Source organism: Habropoda laboriosa, unplaced genomic scaffold, assembly GCF_001263275.1.
Source record: "Habropoda laboriosa isolate 0110345459 unplaced genomic scaffold, ASM126327v1 scaffold32, whole genome shotgun sequence".
NCBI lineage: Eukaryota > Metazoa > Arthropoda > Insecta > Hymenoptera > Apidae > Habropoda > Habropoda laboriosa.
In genome coordinates, this window is record NW_017100135.1 from 206,382 (window position 1) to 232,069 (window position 25,688).

Genomic DNA, 25,688 nt, shown 5'->3' on the forward strand with positions numbered 1-25,688 from the left:
AGGAGTTTGAAAGGGTAGAAGAAGCAAAATACAAATGCCATCCACACATAGGTAATTTTGTAAATCAAACCTCATTTTTTAGCCAGCAGACACAAATTAACAGTAAAAAATAAATTCTTAACCCTATAATAACTCTTCAACTAACTACAAACACCTATTCTCGCATACGTTCCTCACATTTCCCGCCCAAAAGACTTTACACAACGAATTCAAGCGATTACACGCAGGACCCACAACCTCTGCACTTCGAACCATAAATCAAAACCGTAAAACTCACCGAACCGCTAAAAAAAGGTAACACAACCGAAAATTGAAAGAAAAAGTAATTCTCCTTGTTGGACCGCTTGAACCGCGAAAGGCTCTCGTAAAAGTCGAAAATGAAAACCCGCGCGAGAGAGGTAGCATCGGGGGAACGCCATAACCGTCGAACAGTTACAAAACAATCGTGGATGTAGCACAGGCGCAAAGGTTTCACAATGTTCCGTGAAATATCGGGAGGAGATCAACGGTGCTGCACACAGTGTGGCTGTGGCGGCGAATTACGAAAAATGATCCGCGGCGATCTTCTGTCGGGCTCAGAAATAGAGAAAGCACGAAAGGTTATAGATCTGCTATGGGATAGAGGAGCTCGCGTGGCGATTGACTTTTCCTCGAAAGTCCACGGGAGAAAGCTTGATCACGGAGAACGGCGGTTCGCGGTTCCGAGATCGATAAATGGAAGCCACGGCGCATCCATAGCGGCCCGAACAGACGCGATATATCTCCGACTCTTATCTCTGGCACCGCCTTTCCGACGTTCGTGAACGTCACTTACGCGTAGGAGGATCCCTGTATCCTTGCCGAGGCTCCTTCCTCCCTCGCCTCGGAACCTTCTCCCGAAGCTATCCTTCCTTCGTGGGATGAAAGTAGCCTAGCGATGGGCGTTCGATACGATTGACTCCGAGGGTACCTTTTTCATCCTCCACGCCGAGGAAGCGAAATTTTTTTACTCGTGCTTAACTGTGAACACGCTCCGCGCCACGTGTGTGTCGTCGGCAGTTTTTCGAAGTGGAATTTTCACTGGAGAAAGAAAGTTAGGGTGCTCCGCTTCGAGCAGTTTTCGTCAGTTTATACTGTGTTTCTGTTTGAGTTATTCTTGATGAGTTACGATGTTCATATCAGCTTTAATTGGAATTAAATCTTAACCATAACTGAATTTGAATAAATCTGTAGTTGTAGCATGAACTAGTAAATAATTTCGACTTTATTGGATCAGTATGAGAAGCGTCTCTCCCGGGAATCCCGGACGTCCAAACGTCGTCACTCCAATTCTCAACCCAATTACTCCAAAAAAGTGTATCCGCTATTTTCCGAATCAGCATAAAATGTCAAATACATGAGTTCCACTTTGGCGCAACGAATAATACCAGCGACATTTTCACCGTCCATTTTATCAACCATGGTGCAACTGTCCCGGATCTACCCTAATCGTAAAATTACAAGAGAAAGTTACACAAAAGCGTAACCGTTCGAATGAACGAAATTTCGTAACTCTGCTAAACATTGTTCGTCGGCAAGGGTTCGAATAATCGATTCGTAACATTTCGTTCCCATCGGTAGAGAAACAGGCGCACCACTCTGCCCGTTCCTATGCCCTCTTCCTTTTCCTCCTGGCTTCTACCTTCGACTATTTATCCTTTCTCGAGTGTGCCCTGAGCACAAGCGAAAATGCCGGCGAACCGGTTCCAGAATTTTTCGTTGGTTCCCTCGTCCCGGACTTTAGAGACCGGTATTCCTCCACGTAGCAGGATGCGTAGGCTGTTTCGCGGTGCATTTCGCGAATCACCATATCCATTCCGGATACGCGAATTCGTACCAGTTATTCGTGTCACGAATACGCGACGCTCATATCCGCCTGTCTGGCTTGTACTACGTGCTCCGCGAATAGCCGATGGAAATCGATGCATCGCGGGTAAAAACGTAAACAACCACTTCTCTGATATACATACAAAACAGGGCAGATTTTTTTAGTTAAAATCCGACGCGACGAAAGGGTTGTTGTTTATCTCGAAAAGTCCATTCTTCGCGCCGGTGATTGGGGAAGTAGCCTAAGACGGCGATGAGCAAGCTTTTTTTTAATCCAATAGGTAATCAGGTTGTTGCAACTTGATCTTGAAAAATTTATACTTTGTTAATTTAGAAATTGTTAATGTTTTGCGCGGAGTAATTCAAACAATTGGCGGGATTGCTCGTCGCTGTATTTACACTTTTTCACTAGCAACTCCGCTTAATGGTTCGATTTTCGATTATTTTGTAAAGATGGTTGTATGTATTGTAATCAAGTCCATGATTTTTACTATTACCACAAAATTTATTACGCAGTTCAATTTCGCTCTACTTCGATAGAGCCATTTAACGCTTCGTCATCACATGATAATTGAAAATTTTATCTTAGATTATCTTAACATTTAAAAAATTGCAAATTCACGAATACTCTAGTGACAGTTTCTATATTTTTTAATTCGTCCTACAGCGTACAGTATTGTAAATAGTCTTCCTTTAATTTCACTTCTTCGTTCTTTTTTTTTTAATAAAAAATTCAACTTAGGCTGAGAAAAGGACGTAAATACTCTCTTTATGAAATAATAATAATAATACGAAATTCTGCATGTTTCATTGCTCCGTAAGGAAAATAAAGTTAAACGTCGTTGAAAAATTAGCATACAAAAAACCTTACGTCTTGCAATAAATTAGTATTCGATAAAAGAAAATGTCACGTACGGTGAGAAATATTGAAATTTATGGAAACGGCGGTACGGACTTTCGTGCAACGCATAAAAATGCAAAGACATTTGGTGGTAACGAGGAAATGGTATTCATAATTTAATTTCAAAGCTTTCCACCTTCGTAATACAATTACAATTGTTTCGCAACGGTCCCTCCGATCGAAATCTTTCATAAGACGAACACGTCGCAATGCTTATCTGCGGATGAAGTAAGAAGCAAGAACAATAATCGTTCTTGAAACCTCAGGCCCTTATCGGTTGCGTATGGAACACTGCGCGCTTGCACTCTCAACCTTCGCGATTGATGATCTCACTTGCTGTGCTCGATGCTGCGTGAAGGTTCAACGAGACGATTGTCCGCTGTCTGTCGCACGAATTATGTCTATTTTTCGATGTTAATTCAGCTGAATCTTCGAGAAGTCCTCTCAGTGATCTGTGATTTTCTCCATTACGAAGCAATCTTTTGCAAATTTAATAAATATTGGTAATGCGCTAAATTTTTGCAATGTGGGTAGTAAATTTTTGCAATTTAATAAATTTTGGCAATTTAGTAAACTTTGGCAATTCGACAAATTTTTCTAATTCACAAATTCTTCGCAATTTACAAAATTTTCGCAATGTAATAAATTTTTGCAGTCCGCAAAATTTCTGGAACATACCAAACGTTTGCAATCTGCAAAATTTTTCGAATTTACAAAACTTTGCAATCTGCAAAATTCTAGCAATTTATCAAATTGGCAAATTTGAGGCAGCAGGCATTAGCAAGCCACTCGAATTTCTCGTATGTCCAAACAGCCAACAATCGAACATAAAATTTCCATCTCTGTCGAAATATTTTTGCATAAAACGACAACTCTTCGTCACTCCCCACGCAGACAAATCCAATTACAGAAGATTGAACCGTGGAGTTACGTTACAAACGCTTCTACACCGCGCGTCTCGCGTACAAGATTTCATTTGTGTCGAAAAATCTGCACCATAAGTGTGACGCGGGATTACAAAACGAGAAATTAATGAACACGCCGAGAGATGTACGTATACAGTTTAAATCCGCTTTCGTAAACCTGTTAACCAGAAGGAGGAGGAGGAGGAAACGTTTTGCTGATTCGAATTAACATCTCATAGTTTTATCCGTGGAATCTCCGGTGGAGACACACACGGTTTGCACAATCGAAGTATATTTCGCGTTTACACTGGTAATAAGCGTGAATCTGCTGCACGAGAAGGGAATATACATCTCTGCCTCGAGCAGGCACGAATTAACATTCGGTTACCTTGGACGTTTCTGTCTGGACGTAAATTGAATATCAAATTTGAATAACGAATTGGTCGTGCCAGGGGAGATTTCGAATTCGTCTAACCCTCGGCGAGGATAACGGGGGATTGAAAATGAAGGTACAGAGCCGTGCACAAGTGGATTTTTCGTAAGGGCGCAGTTTCTAGAGCACAGGTGCATTTTGCGCAATGCAGACTCTACAACGATACTTTTTCATCGATTCCAATGGAACAGAGATGTGTGTCACTGTGTCTCACGGTGCGCGCGCGTGTGAATGTCCGACATGGTTTTCGATATCGGATACAAGTCGATGATAGAAATTGTTCGACTTTGTGGAACTGATTTAGACCGACTGGAAAATCTTTGTTCCGTCCGGTGGTTGAACAATGGTGACAGAGCATTGTCGTCTGTATATTCAATCCTGGAAAGTCCAAGGAAGGATGAAAAGTGTCTAGGAAATTTTAAGTTTTAGTTTTCTTCGTGAAATAATTTGTATAGTTAAACCAAATATTTCCTTTCCGTTTGAAATTTTGTTTTCAATTTGTGAAATTCAAAATTTGTAAAATTATGAAAGCACTGATATACCGGGATCGCACGGAATCACCTCCCAATTTTCATCAGTATTGAATCTGCTACTAATTTTTCATAGACTTGATATTGATATTGTGGAGATAAATAGCAATTTATCTCATATCGATTGATTTGAATGATACAAAATTCGTTAAAAAATTCTTAAAGTTGCTGACTTTTTTCTGGGAATTTTTCTGTAACTTGCAATGCACAGTGATTCCAAAGTTTTGGCCGGTAGTGTAGTCTCTTTGATTTTTAACATACTTGATCCACAGATACACAAGCTTGTGCATAAAAATGTCAGTAAAATGTTTTTGGTTGAAAAGTAAACGAAATTGTGAACCGTTTCCTTGAGTTACTCATCGACAGACAATCTTTAGCCTTTCGAGGCTGTTTTGAGCGGTCCAAACAGGTAACAATCCGAAGGATTCTAATAGCTAAAAATGCAGTTCTTTCTTGCTGCACATTAATAATGCAACGGTCATCTTAATGTCTCTATTAGGCTAATACAATCTGAGCGATTAGGTTGAAACTTTGCATGCAAAACAGAGAGATTGAGACTTCCAGCCTTTATCTTCCTTAATATCTTACATTTTCCAAAAAATTGTATTCTTGTTTCTTATGTGATCGCTGCGTTGATAAAACTACCGCAGTATCTTCGTGGTCCAAATCGCGACCACGTGGCTACACGTTTGTGATAAATTCGATCGTGGTCTGAAGCGACACAGATTTGAAACGAAAAATGCTGCCTTATGTAATGAGCGCCAACTATTAGATAACTAATCGTCCCTGATTCCTTTAAACAGACGTAACGAAATTGTACGGCAGTATGTAACGAAAATACGAATTTGTACGGTTTTAGCCTGGCTATTTACTATTTTCGCACAACGTTGCACCGATTATGCAACGATAACGAAGCGATTAGATAAGTAGAAGAAATTTTTCGTTGCTCGTTAGATGATTATATTTCTGGCAATTCCTGATTTATTTTTCGCAACAATCGATTTCGAACAATTTCAATACTGTGTAACGTCTACGATCGTATTCGAAGTTTAAATGATTGCAGAAAAAAAAAAACAAATGATTTTAGAGAAATTGAGATAGATCGAGAAATTCGTGCGTTGTAGTATTTCATTTTTCATTCGTCATCGATGTTATACCGTATTATCTCTTAGAAATTGGCATAATCAGAAATTGCGCGATATTAAAATACTCGGGTGAAAAGTTTTTCTTTCATGAAAAAACGTGACGTTACATGACATAATCACGAATTAAAGTACAAATTCTAATTTTACTTGGAACGATAACTAACTTCACTTTATCACAGCAGGCTTCCAGTTAAAAGATAAATTCTAATTTTACATAGGATGACATGAACAGTTGTTAGTTATCAGTTATCTTTGATTGTACAAAAGGGTCAGTGAAATGCACACACGGTCGATTAATCTACGAAAAGGGCCTACAGTCTGTGTTGTAAATATTTCTGTCTACATACGATTATATTCGATTGAAAATTATAATTTACGTTAGTTAAATCGTAACTTTTTCTGTCATATTTCGTTAAGATAATTGCAGTTAATAATGGAACGAGAATTACGTCTGTTAGTATTGTCGTTGCTCGACAAGGCGGGGCTACATCGTTATTAAAAATGTATCGTCAAATTACACTTTTTTAGCACAAATTTTCTCCCATAGGAATGATAATTTTTCTTCCAACAAAAATTTCTGAATATCAAAATTAATCTGAATAGTTTAAACTTCCAAATACTTGTACGATAATTAATTCCTGAAAAAGCCTTGAATTCTAAAAAAGGACCATAAATAAACCTAAATTAAATCCTGAAAAGTAAATACCTTCTCTAATCCTAATCCGAAACTGTTCGACAATAAAATAATCCGAAACTATTCACGTAAACGTCATAAAATTTCCGGACTCCCCGTGAACTTTACAACTACGATCCTCTGCTAATCCACGAAACGTCATTTCCGACGATTGCTCTATACCACAAATCTAAAAGCAACCGAATCGAGAAAATATCCTCAAAGGCGATTCTTCCAGGCTTGAGAATCCTCTGTGGAAGGAATTGATCACTCGTTTCCTCCCAAAAGAGTAATCCTGTTTTTCGCCGCATCCTGTTATACTCGGAGAGCAGCTCGCTTAATCCCCAGTTAACCCGGAAACACAGGAAGGTAGGCCTGCACAATGGAAATACCTACTTCTGTCGTTTAAGTTCAGAGGGTTAAGCATCTATCGAACTGTGTTGCAGCTACAGTTACTCTCAAAAGTATTCAGACATTAACGAGAGAATTTTGGTTCCCCGAAAATTTGGATCTTTTGAAAAATTTGCAGATTTCTAGGGGGTCTTCATACCGAAGAACCATAAAGTAGCAGAAGAAGAAAAGTGTACGATTGTGAATCTGCAAAATTTTTAAAAAATATTGAAATGCTAACGAGAGAACATTGGTTCTCCGAAAATTTCGATTTTTTGAAAAATTTTCAGGTTCGTAGGGGTTCTCACACTGGAAAACCATGAAGTAGCAAAATTGTCTGATTATAAATTCGCAAAGTTTAAAAAAAAGAAAAGTGAAACACTAACAAGAGAACTTTGATTCCCCGAAAATTTCGATGTTTTGAAAAATTTTGAAGTTTGCGGGGGTTTTCACACTGAAAAACCATAAAATAGCAAAAGAAAAATTGTCTGATTATAAATCTGCGAAATTAAAAAAAACAACATGAAACACTAACAAGAGAACTTTGGTTCCCCGAAAATTCCAATTTTTTAAGAAGTTTGCAGGTTCGCAAGGGCGTTCCCTAAACTTTGAGAGATTTTCACCGTGAAAAACTAGAAAGTAACGCAGAAAAAAATTGTCCGATATTTCTATTGAGATCCCCCGTAAATCTGCAAAATTTTCCAAAAAAAAATCGAAATCTTCAAGTTACCGAAATTTCCCTGCTAGTGTCCGAATATTTTTGGAAGTACCTGTAGGCATATACCATAAGTGTCGCCGCTTCAAAGTCCACGGATGTTACGGTGAATGGACGTTGGCTTCGGCCGTCATTGTCGAATGTCACAATCCACCTCGAGCGAGGTCGTTCTCGAGGTTTCGAGGTCCGCCCTCTCTTTGATTCCCCACAAAGATGCAGCTGCTTACAACACGACCGTAATGGCCGTCAAGCATAATCGTATCTACTACATGCCTCTCTTTGATCTTCACGCTGATCGGATTTCCGAAATTGTCGCGGCGCTTTGGATACTTTGCTCGAACTGACGGGCCAACAAAAGCATCCTCGTGGCGGATTTGGTTTTGCTTGGAAACACGGTTTTTAGCTGTATCCACTCGAGAGACAGTTCTCTCGAATTATGCTAAATAACTGTGATCGTTGAAAAGTTGTCAATTATTTATTTATCAATGCATAGATCAAAGATTTATTATACAGAATTTATATACAAGAAGCGATTTCTTTCACTTTTCCGTGAGAAATTATACATTGGACTTTTTTTGAGAAAGTTTCATCTTGCGTGAAGAATTAATCAGAAACATAATTTGCAATTACAGGTGTTGCTAATGAAATATAACGCAATCATGACTAAGACGTGATTAACAATGACTAATATATAGAAAGGTTAATGTTTTAATTCGGAGTGATCGATTGCGCCAATAATTTAGTAACTCGATGATTCACAATTTCGCAACGTCGAATATTTCGCGAGGGCCATTTTAACTGCTATCAGTTTCCGGTAGATAAAAAGAAATTTGCACAGGCGTGTTGCGTAAAAATTGTCAAAAATTGCAGTTATTCCTCGATTCTTATACCACGTCCTAATATTACACTCTTAAGTACACTCTTAACATTCACGTAAGATCCACAAGTACCAACCTCTCGTAAATCACACAATTCACGAGAAAGAATGGGGAAAAAAAAGTGGAACGAATTACCGCGAGAAGGTCAATCTCGTATTAAAAAAAGAAGAAACGAAAAAATAATATTTACCTCATAGAAGAGGGAATAAAGTTCACTCTGATGTAACCGAGAATTAGTGTAATCGCTAGTTGAGAAATTAGCAGCTATCTTATTACGCAGCGAAAATAATTGAAAAAATAATAACGAGAAAGATTAGGAAGATGCTTGAAAGGAGCACTGACCTTCTCTCAGTCGAGTATACCGAATAAACCGACACTTTGAAGTAGCCATACGTTTCTAATGGTCCGACAAGTGAGGTACAATGTGTATAGCTGGAAATTGGACACAATTGCGATTGCTTGGTCACGCTTCCTTCGAATCAAAGGCAACATTGCGACACCTTTATCCGTCACATCTCTCCCGATCTCGACATTTCGAGGGATGAACAGATAAGGGACACGGGAAAAGAAAAGAAAGTGGTTCGTTTACTTTAGCCGCGTATCTTCCTTTTGTTAACGTCAGAATCACAAACTTATCGGCTTATCGAACATTTTTCTTTCTTTCTTTCCTGTTTAAAACGTATCTTCGTTTACGGGGAGATTAAGCGATTGCATTTCTCCCGCTGGTCGAGTAACTATTTTCTTTCAACGTTAACCGATAACGAGTTACGATTTCGTCGCGGATTTTGCAATTTATTTGTTCGCGAGGTTATGTGCTACGAATTTGTTTTCGGATAAAAAATTGTTGATCTCCGCGAGTTTCGCCAGTGATGACGTTAATCTGTTTCCTCGTGAGAGATTGTTCTTGGTATCTGTTGGAAATTTTCATACGCGAAATCAGGCGTTAAATGATTTTGGACAGGTTGGAATTCTTGACTATTTTCGAAGCTGAGGTTTTTTCGATTCCGTGTCACTGAGGAAAATTTCAGAATTTCCTGTGCTAGTAGCAATGTCGATCGATAACAAGAAGAGAATATTTTCAATCGTTCTTATTTAAAAATTGAATAAACACGGTGTAAAATAAATCATTAGAAAAGAACAACATTGCCAAAAAATAAATGGAAAACATTTACGTAAAACGCGATAAACGCATTTCCATCTATCCAACAGATCTCCAAATCTACGTCTTATTTTCATTTCAATTATGCAATTACACATCACTCGAAAATTTCAATTACACGCCAAGTTCACCATTTCTCCAATCCACTCTAAGCAAACTCTTCAACGCTACGCTATCTCAAAGAACTCGCGTTACACGTGTACAACCTTTCAAACTCCTTACCTAACCGTCTATATAGAGACCTGACTCCACGCGGCCGAAAAATGAAAAAGAAAAAGAAAAAAACCCTTCCAAGAACCTGATTAGCCAACGAGCAAACAATCGTAAAGACTCTGAAGGAAAAGAAAAAAAGAGGCGTTTAATCGAAAAGCCTTCCGGAACGACCGATATGGCTCGCGTATCGCCGGAAACGGAGACGTCGCCCCGGCCCAGAGACTTCCGCGTTTATGTTTCTGTTCCAGGCATACAAGGGGAGCTCTATCGAGGACAGATAACAGTCCTGCACACGGTCTAGCGGGGCCAGGCTAAACGTCGTTTAGACGCTTAGCCCCCCGTTATAATCCCTTTCGAGGAAGACAAACTCCGAGCGGAAGTCTGCGTGTATCCCCGACCGACGTTTGCCATCCTTAGCCGGCTTAATCGAAGAAACGTGACCATGTCGAAGTTCATGACTGGCAAAGACGTGTCTCGAGGCCGTGAAACCACGTCGAGAACCTGGAAGTCGAACACAGTTTTATAGCGGCTGTTGTTTGAGCATTGATAGAGGTCTAACCAGAGCTCTACGCTGCTTCGAGGTATACCTGAATCGTTCGGTATTGTCCGCTGGTTAGAACGTTAGTAATTAACGAAACTGCCGGGTTTCCTGCTCGTAAATCACACGGAACCGTGCAGTTTCGAAGGATGCTTTGGGAAATGAAGTTCTCGAGGAAACTTCGTTAGCTGTTGCTTAATTGACGAGGGTTTGTGGGATGCTTGGGGATCGATGGACGCAAAGAGTTATCGTCGATGTGTTAGGTCATGCCATACGTTAGTGTCGAATTTTATAATTTAGATCGATATTTTCAACGAATCTTCAAATTTGCCAATCTCGTTTCACAACTCTCTTCTATTTTTTTTTTTTTTTTTTTTAGGATCGTTACACCGTCGCTGTAGAATTTCTTTGGATTTTTATTAAAGTGTTCTTCGCTTCCGGCACGAACTTACGGGATGGCCTATTATTTATTGAAAGGAGAACAGATTTACCTGTCATCGAGATTGGCGACAATATTTTCAGGGAACGCAAGTAACGAATTAGTTACGGCAACTTTTGGATGAACGTTAATACCGTAAATTGACTTGAGAATTTTTCGGATAAACGTTAATACCACAAATTGACCAAAGAACTTTTTCAACCTACAACAGATGAACGTGTTAGAAATGAATAATGCGTATTTAATGGTAGACTGGAGAATGTCGAACGGAACAGATGTCCTAATTACAGAAATTAGAGTCCGAACCTGAGGAAAGAATTGGAGCAGTTTCAAATACAGTCATCTGTGAAATCGTGTACAGAATTCACCGGAGTACCTAATTCTAATACTTCCACAAATTACACGTCTAAAAACACGATCGTTAGAGGGATGATAATGTCGATGAAGATGTGGTCGTTGGCGAGGGTAATGTCATGATTGCTTCCTGGTTAGATCGGCTGGTTTTTCAGGCTAACGATTCCCGATATCGGATTCGACAAACCGATTACAGTTTCCCAATCGTCGTCATAATTTCAATTTATATTCCGACGTATAACGACCATCGTCGGACGAAATGTGTCCCAAGTTACACAAACACATTATACAACGTGATGCAACCGTGGGCCCTCTAGGTAGAAAAGCAATATTCAAATCGACACGTGAGGACCTTTCCTTCGGGAACAATACGTCTCCGAGAAAAGGGGAAGCAGTGTTTCATGAACCGTTGGGTATGGTGTAATATCACCGGTACACAATAAATGGGCTTTAATATTGCAATGTTCTGTTTCGCAATTTTGTCAAACTATTTCTCTGTCTTTCGAATTAGCGGCAGTGTTGTTGTTTGACGACTGGCTGCGTCGTTTATTCTATTTAAACCTCGGTCGGCAATTTGGGTCATTAACGACCCGAGCGATTTTACGTCGGTGAAAAAATGGTAGAATGCTTGAAGTGTGTTTCAGAATTTAATATTCAAATCAATGGACGACGAAACGTGTGAAATATTGAGAAGTTTCTTTTTTTATTTATTGAATTAATTGCAATCGATTCTCGGAGAGAATTGTGAGTAATTTAAGTTGGTATTGTTGAAAAGTGTGCTCAAAATTTAATATGACGTAGAATGTCGATTATTGACGTACTTGGTCATTTTTTTTTTAAATGTGGTATATCGATGGATGTCTACAAGAAATGTAAACAAACCTCGAGAATTAACGAAGCAAAGAAATTTCTATTATGGGAATAGAATGAGATCGACAAAGTTAGCTGTTGACAAAATGCTTCCTCGAAGCAAAAAAGAATATTCGTGGAATTATGACACTTTTTGTTACAGAGAAATGTATTAGTTGGCGCCCGATGAGAACGCACATTAATACAGCTGTTTACTCTTAGCACGCAAGGTGGAACGAAATGATGTCATCTGAATCTGGAAAATGTAAATGAGCGAAAATGATCTCGCTAATTCGTTATATTATGTATACCAGTTTCGATCGATGATTCGAAAAGTATTGCGTTACGTTTTTCGTTTCAACAGAAACGGACGAACAAAGGTTCTTCTTTATAGATCCGTATTCCACAATTTGGTGTAATAACATGACACGACTGAATGTGAAATTGCGACACGCTTATCTCCCCTGCAATACCGAACAATTCATACGTCGAATGAAATTTGTATTAATTAAAAATGATGCGTCGGAACGATCGTACCGGTGATTACGATAGTGGTCTAAATTACAAATGGAAAAATTGATTTCTCGCGGATTCTACGTTGAATTAATTTACATTTTTAGGAAATAAGTGAGAATTCTGATAGAAAATAATTGCAAAGCTTCAATTTTTCAGAGGAATTGAAACTTCTCATTTAGTAGTTACCTATGAAAAAAGTTCCCAAATTTGACCTATTTTCAGAATAATAGAAATTTAAAACATTTCTAGAAACATCTCGAAACGAAAAGCACCTGACACTGCTAGTTTTCGTGATTTCATAATCGCTTGTATTTTCCATATTTATGATTTTGATAAGCAGATAATCGAAGCAAAAAGGAGGATTCAACTCTTTACCTATCTTTAAAAAATTAAAATACCTAATTTATCTAATTTTTAGAATATTTCTAGAAACATCTCTCGACACTCTTTATTTCCATTTTTTATTTTATTATTTATCTTCGGTACAAAAACACACAAATGTATAAAAGATACACAAGCGTAAGGGACAAAGAGCAAAGAAGAAAAACGAAAAGTTTCTCTTACCTTTCTCTTCCATATTTCTAATTTCCACTTATTTACCTAATAATCGAGGCAGAAAGGAAGAGTTAACTCTGTTACAGCCGATATGAATTATTAAGTGCGGCGTATCGATCGACGACACTCCCGGTGCATCGTAACGAAACTGATTGCGATAGTTTCTGTAATATCGCGAAAGACCGGGCGAGTGTTGGCATGGAAAAATGAATAGCGCTCGTTGTTTACGTTCGCTCGATGCCCATTTATACAGGGAATGTTGTACTCGCAGTTGCGAAAAGGGGGAATGATACGATTCAGTGGGATCGGATATCTAAAAGCCAGTTTTTGTAATCGGGTGCAATCCGAATTGATTAAACGAGACGTTGCACCATGATAGTTGTTCGCTCTTACGAAAAACCAAGACTAGGCGCGACTCTCACAGTGTGGGAGCGATGCACTGTGGTGCAATTCGCGCGAATCGATATTTCAAAGAAAGAAAGAAAAAAAAAAAAAAGAACGTCCGTAGAAATTCTGCATTCGTAATAATGTCAAATTAGCGAAGAGATATATTCGGACTGTAAATTTTCCGAAAAATCACCGCACAAGTGCAATGAGTCGTGTCGTTATGGCGCAATTCGCCAGATACATTTGAATCGGTCTGCAGAAATTGGTCGGAATAAAATTTTCAACCTGGAACGATGAAAAACGTGTTGAATGAATTCTTTTTTAGAAATCTGATAAATTGTTGGCAACTCGGTGTAGAAGTAACGAGGTAAGCTGTTGTGATGCAATTTCGTGAAAATTTAGAGAAATTAGTCAACAGTACCGTTGGAATGAAATTTTGACAAATTTCTTTTCAACAAGGTTAGGTCGAATATGTTTGTTTTCTGTGCGATTTTGAATGAAAGTTTTGATGTGGAAATAACGTAGATGAGCTTCTTACGATAGGATTCTTGGCCATTTAGGAAACGTATTTCTAGAGTATTTTCAATATTTCGGTCCACTTTCGTGTTACTTTGCGCAGCCACGAGTTATTTCAAGCTTTACAAGCATGGTGTAACATGTTGCAAAAAAGTGTGAAAACCCAGTGCGTTGTTAACCATGATACTTGGAACACAAGAAATTTCGAAAGACGCGTGTAACGAGTAAAACACAATTCTCCAGTCGCGAAAGTAGGAAAAATAAATTTAGTCTAGAAATTACGAAACTTTGCTATTCAAATAAATCTTCGATATTCAAAATTACACGGAATTTACATGTTTCACGATCGTATTATCCTCAATTCCTTCAAAATCTATCTCCTCTCTTTCATAAGAAAATGTGAAAATATTTACGACAAATTAAATATTAATAATATCTAATCATTCTCGCAACAATTTCAAAATTCATCCTTATCAACTTCGAACGCCCCTCAATCTCCAAGAAATAACATTATTTCCCTAACTAATCCACGGTGATTAAAAAAAAATAATTTCATTCAACGATAAAACACTTTCTTAATCTTTCTTTTACAAGAAAATATGAAATGTATACTTATTAGGTCATCCCATAAGTTCGTGCCGAATTTAAAAATTCAGATCGATGTTTCCAACAAACCTTTACATTTGACAAAAAAAAAAAAAAAACGTATTTTTTTTAGTAATACCATTATGTCGTCGCTGTAGTATTTCCTTGAATTTTCCTTAAATTATTTTTCGTTCTCGGCACGAACTTACGGAACGACCTAATACAGTGGATTCCGGTTACTCGGGACCGCCGTTTATTTGGGACAGATACTGAAGAACGGAATACAAATACATAATATATGTGTTTATTTACTTATTTTTCATTACTTATTAATGTTATTTTATTGCTTATTGTTAGCTTTGTTTGCATGCTTAAACACACATTTGTATTCATTTTGTACGTTGTTCAGATTTTGCCAGTTGAAGTTCGCTTTTTTGGGACAGCCGCTTAATTGGGACAAATTAGTCCGGTCCCAATGTGTCTCAATTAACCGAAATCCACTGTACTATTCAAGATCTATAAATTCGAACCTCCTCGATCTCCAAAACAAAAACAACACTGTACCCCAACTGATCCACGATAATTAAAAAGAAAAAAACTTGGACCCAACAATCGAACGAATTACACACTCCTCCTAATTAACCAATATATTCTGAAACGTCTACAAGTACTTAAGTACTCGTACGAGCAAATGTCACAACGTCTCTATAGACGGTGTCTACGTGTTGGTGACCATATCTATTGCTCACAGATTTCCGAATAGGGCAGTCATAATAGACGAGGCGTGTTCTCACGTTCGATCAGCGAGAAGACATCGGCAGTGTGTTAATCGGTTCCGAATGTATATTCGCGGAGAACTCGAAACGAAGCATGCCACATCGCACGTACGCGACCGCGAGGTACGTAGTCCAAGAAGCCTCTGCCTTTTGATGTTTTATCGTAAATTTGCACTTTCTTGTCGCCTCGTCGCCGTTACACAATTTCGAACGCTCTCCTTTGTTCAGCGATAAGTTCCGTTCCGTCGCGATTTACGACCTGCGGCGAACTTAGGCTTGCGAGCGGAAAAACGGTGAAGAAAAATCGCGAGTGTAAAGTTTGAGTGGTGAAGAGAAGTTCGCTCGCGATTAAACATAAGTTCTGCGTATGTTCTCCAAAGATACGGTTCATTGCAATGAGAGTGCACCTTTCAGAACCATTATCTTTCAGTGCTCTTCTTCTTTTTTTTCTTTCTCCCTCTCTCTGCTCAGTCGGTTACGTTAGCGGGAATACGGTAAAATTGACAGTGAAATAATTCTTCGACGTCAAATTTTATCCACGCGTCGCGATATCACGCGATAGACGACAGATTGGTCGAGCTTTGCGTCAGATTGCTACGTGAACGGTGTTTCCAAGGAAACTTGGATTCGTTTGCCGACCCTTTGATTGGTAATTGTTCGTTTCGAATGGATTCACGGTGATTTTTAGTTTGCTATTTTTGCAACTTTCGGAAGTGAAGAACGAGTGTAATTCGGTGAGATCGTGTCTCGGTGTAAATAAGTATTTTAAGCATTTATTGAGAAGAAATAATAATTTTTATTTTTCTTTCTTTCTTTTGCTGTCTTAAATGTGTTAGCGTAAAATATTTCTAGAATTAGCGGGAGACAAAAGTTTACCGATTAACCCTTTCTCTAACGCTCTTACACGCGAACAGCTAATTCTCCGAAAAGTGCAATTTCGTTTAATTATTTTCCTTCACTCTTCGTATTGCGCTATGCTTTCACAGCAGTTATAAATAAATGGGAAACTTATTTCCATACGCCTAGGAAATAATTAAAAAACAAAAGTAAATCGATCATCTTTGGCACATCGAATTGAAAAAAAAAAGAAGGGTTAATAACGTGCTTTGTATCGAGAACGAAAAGGAGAGGATTTTTTTAAACATTGGATTTGTAACTGGTTTTTTATTAGTCCACCTTTTTCTCTTCTGCAGTATTCTTTGGAATTATATAAACCGAGCGATAAGATATAAATTGAATAAAAGAACTGTTTGAATGAAGCTTTTGCCTCGCGAATGTATTATGCAAACAATGAGAAAGCATTGCAAATAAGATTGAAATATCTCCATAATTGAAGAATTCCGTACAACAAGGTTGTGTCAAATTTTCGGCAACTGAGACAACAACAGAACAACGTTGTGTGTAAACACCGTTGCGCGTAATTTCGATAATTTCATTGATAATTTATTAATATCGATAATTTCGCTTTGATAATTTCCAGCGATCTGAACTGTCTCCTTCTCGATGAATGCTTAAAATACACATTTCTATATTTCATTTACACCGATGTACCATTTTACCGAATAATAATTGCACTCATTTTTCACTTCAAAAAATCATACTTTTCGGTACTTGAAGCCCTCTGATTTCATTCTCTTCGTTGATATTTCCGATAATTCCGAAAAAGAAAAGGAAACTACAAATCAACGGTGTCTCTTTGGCCTTTAATTTTCTTCGACTTGAAGTTCCCATGGAAAAAACGTGCTATTTATAAAAGGTGAACGGCAAAAGCTCGCGGAGCTTGTAATCGCCGGAAGTAACAATTTTTGACAACGATTGCCTACGTCATTACTTTTTCCTCTGCACCGGGCCGTCTCGTGAGGCATCCGCAAAAATAGTTTCGACCGTGAACATAATCGTACGTCCGGTTGGTTTATCATGAGAATGCTCGTGTGCCTGCAGCCTGACCGTGCGTTTATGCTACCCAACTGCAAAAGGACCTGCAGAAAGTTGCGAAACGACGATCGTCGCGATACTCTTCATGTCTAAGTTTGCCCAACAACAACGAAATACCGAGACCGAAAATTTCATTGCAGTAAAGAAAAAGCCGCCTTTGCAATTTCCAATGTGAAAACTTTTTACCGACGTGCGTTTATTCTGAAGGTAAAACAGAAATTACGTCGTTGAAAAAATTTTTCCGATGGTATCAATCTTGTGCAATTTCTTTGCAACTTTTCGCGAAATTTTTTCAGTCGCATTGAAACTTTACGTTCTAAGGAAAAATCTTGCATTTTTGAATTTCTCTTTGCACAATTTTCTGGAAGCAGAGCGTTTTTTAAGGAGTGTTTCCAGTAGTTTACAGTTCTCATTAGAACGTTCTTTCACCGTGTCTTTCCAGTTAATTTACATGTACATTTCGTGGAAAGGGATAACAAATGTGACGTTATTTCGTACGACAGAATAAAGGGTTTTATTTTTAAGTGGCTAAGAGTTGGCAAGCATTTCGATATTTTTCTTCAAGCGACACATCGTTGCAGATATTGCTCGAAGAAACGACGAAATTTTCTTTCTGCCAATTAATGCCGTTAGAAGAATTTCTTTCGCAATGTTCAGTCGGTAATTTACTTAAAATCTTTCGTATTATCTGAAAGAAAGCAGGTTACCAAATTCGTTACACGTGTATAGAGAAAACTAGGCCTACTTGAGAACTTATTGCGTTGCATCACACTGAAAGTGCATAACGTACGTACACTATTACAACGGTTACCTTTCTTTACAAGTGTCGAACAATCAGATAGGGAATACCATTCAATCTTCTAGTATTAAAGCTACCATAAACACCAGATACTATCGCAGAATAAAACACAAACATGAAAGATAAAAAACTGATGCATCGGTTAGTTACATCAGTTCCATCCGTTTAATCTTTAAAAACTCTCGAATACACACACACACTCGATAGGTTTAAAGCTGTTCCAAACAAGACCAGAAATAAAATCAGCAAAAATGAGTCTCTCAAAATTCCCGATAATCCCTAGTGTCGAATCTTACGCAATTTCCCGCAGTATGTTTCCTAACAAGATGCAATGCGAGTCCGCCTTTACGTCAACTTGAACTCTCAGATAAGCTTTTATCAATTTCCCCGGTTAGCCGAATTTATCGACTTTTAAAGAACCCCTATAAAATCGCCGATTATCGAACGATCTCGCGTAGATTTGTCTACGTTCGAAATCACGTTCGATCTTCGACTAATCTGTACATCCGCGTGATACCGGAAGTTACTCGCGATTCTTGCGCAAAGTTCCTCGAATTCGACGAAATTTCGCGTTGGAAATGTCACGGTGAGAATAACGTCATCGCGTAGTTCCATTGTTGTTCGGGATACGAGTCAGCAACGCATACTTTTCGATGAGTAATTCCCAAGCAGTAATCAAGCCACGGCCGGGCAAATCTTTTTGGCGCGTGTACACGCGCGTTGACGAGAGCCGCGGAGAGCAAAGGTAATAACGCAAAGCTGTCCAGGAAACTCGTGCCAGCATGACGCGCGTCACGTATACACGGCCAGTGTTTTTCTCATCGGTCGCCTCCACGAGGGAATTATCAGTCCAGTCACCCAGTGACCTCGCGTCTATCTGAAAAATTCGACCGATCTCGAGCGACGATTTCTGGCGGCTCTGGTTCACGGAGATCCGCCTTCAGTCTCTCGGTCACGCGAGCATTCTCGCGAACGGAGGAGGAACGTGATGGAAACGTATCGAGAATATTCTGCAACGAGCGTTGTTCCGCACAAACTTTTGCGCTCTTTCGACTTTCTCCTTTTTTTTCTCAACGTTTGGAATTCGATTGTCTACGTGAAAATCGACACGAATTTTCCAAACGACCCGATATACCGCGGTAGAAAAACGGAAAGATGCGAAGGACGTTTCTTCAGTAGAACAAGTGGAAAAAGACGAGTGATAATGATGTTTGAACTCCGCGTCTCTTGGGATTTAATAAACAGATCTAGTCATAGTGAACCGAGCAAATGACCAGACTGCGGATGTTTATACAATTATAAGATATTGAAATATGCAAAATACATTTATCTGTGACTTAGCGCGGTTACTTATGCAGCTGTAACAGATTCTATCTAACTAGGGATAGGAGATATCGATAAAACTTCGGTATGCTGTAGTACTCGAAAAAATATTTGACACGTATTTCTTTCTACTGGCAATCGTCCACGCTGTAATAAACATATTTGGTCAAAATTCTTTGCTACCTTTTATTTCTGAAATTTGTCGATGAAAAATATCAAATTCTTCTATCTCTGATAGTTTTCGAGATATTACACTAAATATATTTACCGTCTCCAACTTCGAAGGCGATTTTAACCCCTTCGTTGTGCACGATATAGAAAAAAATACGCGTGTTATATTTTTTTCGAGAACTACAATATACCAAAGTTCCACAAAAATCTAAGATTATTCGAAGCCTAAGTCTGAGAGATTCATCTCCATTCTCGCGTGCGACAATCGCATAAACGTCTAGTATGTAAATACCTAATCCATTAACGACGAACATTGACATTTCGATGATGTCTCGAGGGGCGGGAGAGAAAAGCAGGAAAAAATCCGTCAAAGAAGAGATTTGTCGTCGTGAAACGAAGGTCAGGCGGCGAGTGTATTTGTTCGAATCGCAGTTGGTCGATGACTTTCTAAATCCACTAATGTATCAGTTTTATTTACACGTCTCTCATTTACAGTAGATAGGAAATTGAACATAATACATCGGGTTTTATCAGCGCTACCGTTCTACCCGATTCCACGACCGCAGTTAATATCGTTTTGTGTTCCTGCTAGATGAGTTTCACGGTGTTACCGAAAGATCGTGGATACAACAACGTCGAGGACTCTGTCGTTTTATCTCGGCAATAAAACAACGCGTGCCTCGCGTTCGCGGTGCCACGAAACGTTTTTCGGTAAGGTGATGATAACAGATAAGGTGGAAACCGACAATACGATAAGCGCGTCGAAAAAAACACGAGCAAACATTTGTGAGAAATCGATGGATAAGGTAGCCAGCAGCACATCATCGTACCTTCACGATAATAACAGAGGATCTGTTTAAAGTGAACAGCTTTAAAGTGTCCCCGGCTCCTCGAAACACAAGGCTCGAAAAAACTTGTACACGTTTGTAGACCGTTATCAGTGTTTCGTTCGTGATAAATATTCGTCAGCCTTGAGGACGCTTCGCGCGGATCACGAAATTTCTCGCGGCAATATCCGCCGGCGGAGAGGTTTCAATGTCGTCATTTTTAAACGGAAGCAAAAAAGAAAGAAAACGAATCGACCGCGAGAAATCATGCTTAACCGTCGAATATGACCCGAAAATCTTCTTCGTACGCAAGCGAAGCGACACTTTTTTTTTTTTTTATTTTACAGGACGTTATATCGTTTAAAATATACCGCAATTAAAGTAACAAACATATTTGTAACGGAGAATCGTGACTCTGTTTCGAGTGCCAGTCGAAACGAGAGATGTCTAAAAGCTGGGTCAACGATGACCCGGCCTCCGTCGTTTGAAGGTTAATTAGATAGCCGAAAGAAATGTACGAGGACGTTTGACATTCGCGAACGATTTCGAAACGTGAGAAAATCGAAAATGAATTAACACTCCCACCTTGTCTAGAAATGATAAGCCTTGCCGTAATCTAGGCACGATTTAATCGTCGTGAAACGGCCTTTTAATTATAAATTGATAAATAGTTCGACGTATAAATACAGACGGCATGAATCGCGACGTGGAAAAATTCGCAAGGTTCGCCGAAGGACGCGAAACATTGAACGAGAGATTATCAATCTCGTGAAATGTTTTTATCGGGATCAATTGCATTTGATCGGTGATACGTGAACCGAAAGATTTAAGGCGTGTATGACAATGGTACAGTTCTGGGCAAATATATTTCGACAAACAGTCCTCTCTCTGTTTCTTAACTATTTATCGCGGTCTGCTACACAAACTACGTTCAGCTTAAAGTTTGTATTAGCATGAAGCTAACCGCGGTGGCAGTCACATCGAAGGAATTTGTACGAATACGCTAAGTTTTATTTATATTTAACGCGAGAAATTTAATCGTGGAATGCAAATAATTGCGGTGTAATTCGATTCATTTCTATTCGTTTCGTTCAGATCGATGAAATTCGAAATTCAAAATTTCACATCGAACTCGACAAAGCGACATTTATCATTCTCACCGATTCATTTTTTTTTTTACTGTACTTGTTTCTTCCTATACATTTATTTATTTATTACTACATTCTTATAGTGCTAATTAATCGTTGGGTATTTTCTCAGTTGGTTCACGACCAGTTTTCACGAAAACGATCGTAATATTCCATCAAGGTGTGCAGTCTGGTGAATTTCGTTATCGCACGGCCGAATTAATTGTCTATTTTATTAAAACGTGTCGGCCGATATTCTTATCAGATCTATCGTTTCCTGAACCCGTCGAATCGTTGTTTTCGTTGACATACATGGCCGGCTTGAATCATCGGGCCATGAGACGAAGCAACCGGCACCCACGTAAGTGGCAGAATCGAGTGCGTTAAAAAAAAGCGGTAGGTTGGCCAATATCCGGTCTCTGGCCGAACTCGTTTGGAAATTCGAAGGCCTGCTCCGGGCTCGAGCCACGCGATCCACGTAATCGGCCGTATCTCTTCGGGCACGAGCATGTGTACGTGCATAAATATACGTTTTACAATAAACATTTTGCAGCGTTTCCAACGCAACAGGGTACTCTTTAAGAAAATCAGAATGTTTTAATGTGTCAGGTAGCGTAAATATACCCTGCATCTTGAAAGTTTCAATTATTATCGAGAATGGACGTTGAATACTCTTGCGATACTAAAGGCGCGTTCACACGATCGATATATATGTACATTGTCGATATTTCAGGGTTCTCAGCATTATTGTACGTAGGCAAATCGATCAATAGTCGATACAGTATTGTCACGTACAATAATGCTGAGAACCCTGAAATATCGACAGTATATGTTGATCGTGTGAACGCGCCTTAATGTACCCATACGCACGTATACGTATTGTTTAATTTATTTAAATTTTTTAATTATAGTGATATGCAATTTTTTTTGTAATTTCTTTAACTCTGTGACGATGGAAGTCTGTGTATTTACAAGAAAAAAACAGTACGGTTTGAGAAAATTATTTTTGCTGTTGTCCTCACGTGTTAAAAAACTTCAAGGCGACAAGTTTCACGGGATATTTTCAATAGCACTTTTATGGTGGCTTTCGACGGCAAAGAGTTAAATTGTACACAAGGTTGGCAATTTATAGTTGCGAAATCTGGGAATTTGATATTTCGATTTAGCCCGCGTTTGATAATTACTAATCGACGTTTGAATGATTATTCTAAACGATAGATTTAAAGTAACTGAAGTAAATTAAACGATTAGTACACGAAACAAAAAATACGTCTAATCACCGCAAGATTATTTTTAATTGCTTCCATTTTTAATCTCAATCTAAAAATACAGACTTTTAAATAGCAATATTAGCAATCGTTACATGTGCAGGTTAACCTTACATTTAGCATTTTTTTCACCTTTATGAAAAAGGAAAACCGCAAAGCTAAACGTATTTCAAGAAATGACTCAAGAAATAGCGCCGTACCTCTACTTCTTCATGACAAAAACTACGTGCAACGATGATACGTTTTCTCACGGTCAAAGCGGAATACGTGGGTGAGGTTACGTGCCCTTAGTGCCACTGATTGTTTAAAGCGTGCCTCCCGCGGTTGCTAAGGAACGTTAAGGTAGGTCAAGGGCACGCCATTTATGCGAAACGAATATCACGAAAGATTCTACTCTCCTATGAATACCATTTGTCGATTAAAAAAATGCCCGAGGCTGTCTAACCGATCGTAGCCACTTGTTAACCTTAAAAATTTTTTACGTAACAAACGCATTAGATGTGTCTGTATAAACAATTTCACGATGAAATGTAACGAAAGTATTGTGAAGTGTAAAATTTCAATTTCGATTCGCCTTAATTATTAATAAGGTGACGGCACATGGTAAATGTAGAAGCAATTAGTATTACAGATGTAAACGTATGAAAAGTTTACTTGTACGACCGCGTGTCGCGGTTTAGGATGCCCACGTATGTACTGATGTGGCCAGTGGCGCATCTCCAACTGTCGAGACCCTCTTTCTGGCATTCTCAAAAAACACGACTTATACGATGTTGTATTTTATTATTCTACAATATTCTGTAACTCTGTCGCTTGTTGCATCACCGATGCAGATTAAATGTAAATTAACAGCATATTGCAATACATAACAGCTAGACACTGAAATGCTGAATCAGTCACGTGACTGATACGAAGAACAAAACTTGTATTCTTATTTTTAAAGTAATTTCAAGTAATACTTCTTCGGAAGAAGTTAAAAAACTAACACGGTGTGAACGGACAGAATAAAAAGAATATTTTCTTTCCTTCAGTCATGCGTAGAATATATTTATTACTTCGAACGGTATTATTATCTGATGATTAAGAGAAAAAAAGAGGTATCTCACCACAGGATATTTGAAACAAAACAATTCGTCCTCCGTTGTAATTCGTCTTCTGAAATTTTGATCACGTTTTTACGAGCACGAAAAACACGCTAAGGCACCGCTTCACGCGACTCTCTTGTGCCGACACTGTAATGACCATGATACGCGCATGCGCGCTTGCTTACCACTCCCCACCACGCACTTACCGATTCTGTCGGGTTAAGTCGAGGCGGCGACCGTAGTTTCAGTCGTTTGCTGCACAATGGCGCGATCGGTCTGTGATTGTTCGTTCTGCTGCCGCCGTCGTTTCTGAGCGGAGGGCCGGCCCAAAACGTTGGACCGTCCGTTGCGTGGGATACAAATCTATCACCACACAATCTCCCTCGTTCGTAACCGCTCAGCTTTCCACGTTTCCCTATTTCTCTTGAGTTATTCAGCCTCCTAGTCTGTGTGAGGAAAGAGAAATAGTAACAACGGCGGTTGGTCGGAAGACGAATTGCCAAAACCGTGGAACAGAAGATTACTACCGACACCATCCAGGTAGAAAAACGACAGGAAGAAGGCCAGGTTTGATCCGACGCGCGCGCTATTCGAAAAACCAATACTCCCGGTAGAAATCGGGGATTCGCTTTTCGAGCAGACGGCGGTTTATCAACAACGTCTTTGGGGGAAACTCAGATACGTCTGACCGTTTCTCCATCCCAGCCTCCCGTTCAGGAACGTACGGCGACAATAAGAAAAACATAAAAGGTAATCCCCTGTGTTCACCCTGCTCCTGTTGTACATCGAGCAAATGTATTTCAGTTAAAAAAACATCGCAAAGTGTGTGCGCGTACTCGTAATTTGCGTATCAACCTCGCGCGAGTACAGTGCAAAGTGCAGTGATTATTACCGACGCGTACTGGATCGATGTCAGCCTCTTCGTTCTATCGTATATTTACTTTGGTGCGCTTGCCCTGATATCGGTGTGCACCCCTTGTTCGCTTTCCCATCTGATCGTTTGCTTGTCGCAATTGACAATTCCACGACATCTAACGGAATCGATGATTGGACACGTAGCTCATACATACTTGCCTACTGTGCAAACGTCACGAAAAGTTGAAGGATACCTCAGACTAGTATTTTAAAGAAAAACGAATAAAGAAATTTTCACAATTGAACCCGCGAAATATGAAGTCTTGTAATTTGTTGTCGTCGTTTAGTTTCTTCCTGGTTCGTGTCGGAAGTCGTTAAAAATGCCGGTGCGATCCATCGATGTAAAGTTATGGACTGCGTGAGCGGACGTATTAGGCAATTTATTTCGCGGTATTGCGTCACATTCGCGCGCGCTATTAATGCAACCGGTGCCCGCAATATCGCCGTGACAACTGTGGAACTCCGCCATTTTGACCTTACCGAAGGATATCTGCTATCTACTTCGTAGTGTGCGTACGGACGTGTACACGCGTTTCGACACGCGCTACCGTGCAGACGCAATCCTTTACTAATCCTAAGCTATCTGTTTCGTCAGATTCTCGTTCATTCAATAAACGTGGACATAAGAGAGAGACGTTTATACAAGTTCCAGCCACGGGGCTCCCGCACCTGTCGCTACGCCACTAACCTTACCGTTCGTAATATTTGAGGGGTCGAAGCAAAAAGAGTACATTTCGATAATTTCTCCGGTGCAGATGGCGAATTAGAATTACAGTCGAACCTTGACTGTCTTTCAAGGAAGGATCCAAAAGGCGAAGCGTGTACATACTCTCTTACATACAAATTCCTGATCTTTGGAACGGTAAAGTTTTATTCAAGTGCGTAGATATCGTAATGGCGCGATTTCATGAATATCGATAGTCGCCATTCGCAACG

General features: G+C 39.3%; 2 protein-coding genes across 5 annotated transcripts in view; one reads left to right on the forward strand and one right to left on the reverse strand.

Annotated features, from left to right (window-relative positions):
• LOC108578859 (probable RNA methyltransferase CG11342) overlaps positions 1-23,882 on the reverse strand; it is a 53,096-nt gene extending 29,214 nt beyond the window's left edge. The window contains exon 1 of the mRNA XM_017942271.1: positions 23,859-23,882. The gene's annotated coding sequence lies outside the window, so the exon portion shown is untranslated. The remainder of the gene's footprint in view (positions 1-23,858) is intronic.
• Positions 1-25,688, forward strand: part of LOC108578808 (tribbles homolog 2) — a 52,977-nt gene that overhangs the window by 565 nt on the left and 26,724 nt on the right. The window contains exon 1 of one of the 4 annotated variants that reach the window (XM_017942225.1): positions 15,384-15,425. The exons of 1 other annotated variant lie outside the window; for it this stretch is intronic. The gene's annotated coding sequence lies outside the window, so the exon portion shown is untranslated. Of the gene's footprint in view, positions 1-15,383; positions 15,426-24,115; positions 24,588-25,517; positions 25,615-25,688 lie in introns of those variants that run through there. 2 more of the 4 variants (XM_017942209.1, XM_017942217.1) reach the window with 2 other exon arrangements.